The sequence below is a fragment of the Corvus moneduloides genome, chromosome 2 (genome assembly GCF_009650955.1).
Source record: "Corvus moneduloides isolate bCorMon1 chromosome 2, bCorMon1.pri, whole genome shotgun sequence".
Lineage (NCBI taxonomy): Eukaryota > Metazoa > Chordata > Aves > Passeriformes > Corvidae > Corvus > Corvus moneduloides.
The window spans coordinates 27,187,657-27,193,656 of record NC_045477.1 but is presented as its reverse complement, the minus strand read 5'-3'; the positions used below and the strand labels follow the sequence as shown (position 1 = coordinate 27,193,656).

General features: G+C 41.5%; 1 protein-coding gene across 1 annotated transcript in view; it reads left to right on the top strand.

Annotated features, from left to right (window-relative positions):
- The first annotated feature begins 705 nt into the window (after nt 1-705).
- COL8A1 (collagen type VIII alpha 1 chain) overlaps nt 706-6,000 on the top strand; it is a 123,834-nt gene continuing 118,539 nt past the window's right edge. Inside the window, exon 1 of the mRNA XM_032098608.1 lies at nt 706-882. The gene's annotated coding sequence lies outside the window, so the exon portion shown is untranslated. The remainder of the gene's footprint in view (nt 883-6,000) is intronic.

The window sequence follows — 6,000 nt, the reverse complement described above, 5'->3', positions numbered from 1 at the left end:
TGACCTGGCCTTGCTGGGTGCCACCGGAGATTTGTGAGCCACTGACATGGCAATGACTTCTAGACCATCCAGGCCTTCCTCTGCGCCTCCTCTGCCCCGAAATGTTGTTTGTGGCAGCATAACGCATGTCGTGCTACCGCACCTCCAGAAGGGGAAGGTTTGCATCCAAAGGCAACAGTTAACTCCGAGCATCCTGTATCGGTGCTCCACAACCTCCTTTTCACCGCCCTTCACGGCCAAGTGCTGTTAATAAGCTGGCGAGCCCGCCTGCAGCAGATGCTAAGTGAAAATTAAGTCAGCATGCTTCGATTCCCTAAAAGCCATTGCAAAGTTTTCATGATGAGCTGCTAAGCTCCACTGAAACCGGAAAATTCTGAGGCTATTACAACATCAGAAGTGATGTTTGCAGACTCAGGTGCAGACACGTGTGAATTTGCGCTGCCTGTCTCTCCAGATGCGCGCTGCTCCAGAAGATGCTCAGATGTGTGAGCACGGGACTGGCGCCTGAGCCACCAGACCATAGCCATGCACCAAAATGGGCGCCAGCCTGAGCTGTCACCAGCCCCTGTGGCTTGCAGATTGGGTGGAGCTACCATCGCTATGCAGATACACCCCAAAAATATTGTAGCTCAGCTGTGGTTTTTAAAACATTGAAGGGGGGGAAAAAAAGCACATTTCAGTTAAACTACAGAACATTTTTTCTTTCAGTCACTGTAACAGCTGCAAGTGCTTGGGTGGAGGGTGGATGAGGAGCAACACTTCACCAAGTGACTGCACTTGTTTACACACCACAAGAACTCTACAGACTTCATTGGATCTATTCGTTTGGCACTCATAACAAGAGGATGGGTACCCAAGTCCTAATCTTACAGATACCTGCAGGTATGTGAGCATGGATTACTGCTTTACCTCCTTTTTCCCCACGTTCAACTTTGCCTTTTTAACATCACTTTTGCTTGTCATGTAGCAAAAATGTTTGCTTACCATGAAACATAGTCATATTAAGAATACCTGTCATATTAAGAACTGTCAGGAAAGGTAACCTTTGTTATGCAGTGGTTCTAGGAATCAGGCCTTAAACCACATATACAGCCAGAACTGAGTACATTTTAAAGGTAATTCTTGTCCTGCTTGGGCCATTGAGGGGTGGGGTAAGGAAAGGTTCAACATGGTCAGTATGAATTAGATGCCCTCAAGTGTTCCTTTAAGTGTTGGTTTGGTTTTTTCCCCCTTTTGAAAACCTCTCAGAGAACAAAGTTCTAAGGGAGAGGAAAAGGAAGACTAGAAAAAACACCACACTTTGTTTATGCAATCCTGACAATGGCATAAGTCCATGTGTGAAGAATGAGGGTAGAGGTATTCTACTCTCATATTTTTTTTAAGGACAATACATCCTCTTGTTTTAGACAACAGCTTATACACATATGCAGGCTAAAGGAGCTGCCAGAAGACAGCATCTTTGGGAAACATGGTGCACAGGACAGCATGGGAACCAGGCTTTGCTGTTTCTAAGGATTCAGCACATCAGCTTTCTTGCAGATGGAATAATGAACTACTTTCTCTCTTCAATGCATAAATGGTAATCTCTGCTTCATCCCAAATGACATCTGTAAATAGACAATAATCCGTTTTATTGTCTAAGTGGGACCATCACTTTAAAATAAAAACAACTGAAGTAATTTGAAAATGTACAGTAGTCCCTAGATCTAGAAAACATGCCATCTGGACTGTAAGATTTCAAACAATACAGTTCAGAAAGCACATCTTGAAAGGCATAAGGTGTAAGAATCAATGGGGAAAGAAATTAAGAAGAGCAGGACATTCAGTATTTGTTTGCAGCTGAACATTTACTTCAAGGTTATTTCTTCAGACAATTTGCTAGCTAATAAGTATCAAAATTTCCCACTGTAGTGTCACCTTTGGAGAGAGTTTTCCACCTGCATGCCCTGCCATTCCCACTCACAGAGCAGCTTGTAACATTCCAAGAACTTCTCACTTGCTCTCTATGCTTTTTTTTTTTTTTCTGTCTTCTCAGTCTGAATGTGCTCACCAGATGCAGTGACAGTTAAACAAAAGCACCATAAAAAAAACAGGCCAAAGAAAGATCTAGCTAAGTGCAGTACTTCCCAGTGGTTTATTTTCTAGTGGGTTATCCTTGCTGGAATGAGTATGTAACAAACTCTGCTAAGCAGTGGAAATTCCAGAGATATATTCATAGCAGAGATACCCAGCTCTATGCAATTCTGGGCAACTCTTGTGCAACAGTCAATCTAAGCATTCACTTGAATAAAGAACAACTAAATGCAGTTGGTGGCTTTTTTTATGTGTGTGTGTCTCATTTTGCTTGTCATTCATGGACGTTCATAGAAATGTGTGTGCAAGAGAAAAATTGTGATGGCAAGGTTTTGTTGATGTTTGTGAGAAAGCAACAGAAACATTCACATATCATGCTGGAAATTAATTTTAAGCTCAAGAGTTATCCATCCAAGACCAAGCACCCATATTGTCTGGCAATGAACCTTTTTGCGGACTCAAGAAACAAACCTTCTTGGTTCTTGGGGGAAATTATTTGGAAACAATTCATAGTCTGGAAGATATGTACCCATCTGAACCATTTACCGAACCCTTGAGAATAACCAACTCATCCTTAACTGTATTCTTCATCGCTAATTTTGAGCAATGCTGGGGTTGGGTTGTGAAGAGTATCTGCCTGGAGGACTTCTGGCAGCAGATAATGCATGTGAAGAGAGGACGAAGCGGAAGGATGCCCCCAACCTTCCCATTCACTGAAAAATCTGAGTAGGGGCAGTATCACCAGCCATGCCCCCCCAAAAGGAAAGCCCCGAAGGTGTGGTCAGATCAGTTATGTGATGGGGGAAACAGACTGGAGACCACAAAAGAAAGAAAAGCTGAACTTCCAAGTGGAACAGGTAGGAGCTGTCATGTAACTTCTTTTCTGTGAGGTCTGTCACTTATCCAAGGCTCAGAAGTATCTCTGTTACACTCCCATGGATGTATTTAACAGCAGCTCTGCAGAACTGCCAAATCATATGATGAAACTACAGAAAACACAATCTAAGGGAATAAATCTCACATCACTTCAAGCTGCATTTAAGGCTCTTTCCCTCCTCCCCTCCCCTTCTAGAATGGTTCTGTTTGAACACTTGTTTCACACTCTAAAGCCCCAGGATCTTGATATGCCGGGCAGGAACTGATACGCTGTGCATCTGTAAGATGCATGCCTTGAATCCCCTTATTCAAATGGTGGTGTTTCATTAGCAACAGCTTAAAAATTGATTTAAACATTATGTTCATTGCTCACAAACACTTCTCACAAAGCCTTCTGTTCCCATTGAGGCTAAAAAATTCCATTGTATGCGTAATCTTTTATGAGTGCATTCTTTGAATACTTTATTTCTTAGAACTGTAACAGTTCTGTTTATAAAAAGGAATGATACTGATAGCAATGTTAGGAACTTTCAGAAGGGACCACTTAGATCTTTAAATTTCCATATTAGTCCTGTTTCAAGAAAAATACAAAACAAAACAAAGAGCCTCAATTACATAGTTTAAATTCTTTAAGAAACAGCTTCACATGCCAGGCTAAGAGGATAGAAAATGCAATCTTTACCCCCTTGATCATATCTTGCAGCCTTCTGAGGATGGCTTCACATAGGAGTTTTTAATTTGGCACTGGTTTAGCTACCAAATCAGGTTTTCATGTTGGACTGGGATATTTAGAGAAGATAGCAAGCTGTGGGGTAAGAAGAAGCACAGGGCTAACTGCCAAGTAGCACAGGGAGCAGGGGAGAAAAAAACCCAGGGATCCTATGTATGTCAGCCAGGTTCTGTGTCCAAGGAGACAGATGGAAGGGTGTGCCCACTGTCCTCTTCTTAATATCCAGATACTTTTTAACATGAGTCGGTGCTACTGAAACAACTGCAGTGCAACACTTCAGGACAGGACCTTGGAGACTAATCTGACCACCTGAGTGCTGTTCAGAAACAATTCACTCTGAATCCCCTCACTTTGAGAACAATAGCTGTGGAAATCTAGCATGCAAGCAGTTGGTCTGAATTACAATTTCTTTTAATTTAGAAGAAACATTCTTCTTTTTAATGAACATCCTGCCTCTCAGTTTAATGAAGAACAGTGATAAATAGGACATTGCTTTAACTGTTACAGTTACCAAATAATCAATCTCAAGGAAGTATTCCCTCAGGGAATATTTCACTCTCTCACAATGCCACATGTTGGAAAAGGCAGTCTGCACTGCCATGGGTGACCCATTTTTGTGGACTTCACTGTACTGCTGGTAAAGGCTGTAATCTTCTACAAATCTGCTGAGAAATGAGGACACATGGGAGGATGGGGATAATGCTCTGCTCTATTCTTTCTGCAGAGGTAATTATGCAGTGACTGAAAAGTATTATATCACTGGACAGGTAGACAATTAACTTCAGCATTCAATAACTCAACAGGCAGGGTGAAGAAATAGATCTGACATTCTTCTTTACAAAAAATCTCTTCAGTGCCTTAGTGACTTACTTGTCAGAAGTAAGTGCAGATTTAAGAGTTCTCTTTCCACAGAGGCACTGCACTAGATTAGAAGTAAGGGCATTAAAAGTTTTCAGTGCTCAAAGCCTCTGTTGTTATGGATCAGCACTTCATGGCCAAATTAAGAGATTTCTCTTCTCTGCCTGATCTCCTTCTATAGCTTTTATTATTTTAATACTTTCTTCATGTTTGCTGAGACACTATTTTGAAGGAAAACAGCAAAATATGCTGCCACAGTGAAGGCTTGGAAAGAGTGTGCTGGACAAAAGTATCCCCAGTACCATGAAACATACCATTTGAAGAGCTTTGCTAAAGCTGCTGCATGGACAACACACGGCCCCCTTTTTGCCATAATGTCTAAGTCCCACCGAAGTGAATATATCTTCCATAACAGAAAAATAAGTCCCTTTGACCACTTGGTTCTCTTGATCTGTTTGAGATCCCTCCTTAATCCTCACTCTACTTTCTGTTTTCTTCCCACATCAAGCCAGCCAAAATACGTTTATTAATCATTGCACAGTTAAACACTGATATTTAATGAGATTCCCCCCTGCCTGATTTGAATGCAAGCAGTTACTCTAGAGATCCAGGTGGGACTGAATGCCTTTATTACCTCCTAATCCAATTTAGGAACACCCTGTCTGAATTAGCAGCTGTTGCATGATGCATAGGAGTCTCGTGTTAGAGGAAACAACTGAACTGTAGCTCTAACATCAAGGCACAAACTTTTTTATCTAATCTCGGTCTTTGTGATGCCTATAGCTGAGAGAACCTTGCTTTTAATTTGCTGCTCTTTCTCTTGCCATTTTCCTGGTTCTCCTCTTATACTGTTTCTGTGGGAGGAAATCACTCCTTATTCAAAGCTTCTGTTAAGCTTGGTAGCAGCCCAGGTCTGGCCCATTTCCTCCCTTTCACTTTGAGTGCTAGTCGGAATATGAATGTTTAGTTTATTTGCAAAAGCACTTGTTTCTCTTTCCTCACATTAAACTAGTGCAAATAAAAAACATAGCAGAATATATAAAGTACTTAAAATACATGAAGTAGTCCTTTGGCCTCTAGGTGAGGCACAGGTAAGGCCTCAAATGCCATGCATGAATGACATATGAACTTGCTGGAAACAGTCTAGAAGAGAGCAACAAGAGCAAGTGGAGATCTACACAGCAAGACCTATGAGGCAAAACCGAGTAAGCTGAAACTACTTTCTTCAGTGAAGAGAAAACCAAAGTGAGGAGAAACAGCAATATTCCAAAATGTAAAAGGCTGTTGCAGAGTGAAGAGTTTTCCACTGATTTTTATGCTCATTGGAAATAGCATTGGTAGAGGGACAGGCTATTTGTTGAGGGAAGGGAAAGAAGCCATCTGGTTTAGTTGTTTTTCTGTGATTCCACGGGAATTTCTTTCAACCTTGGTGTGTTCTGTCCTTTTCACTACAGACTCTCTCT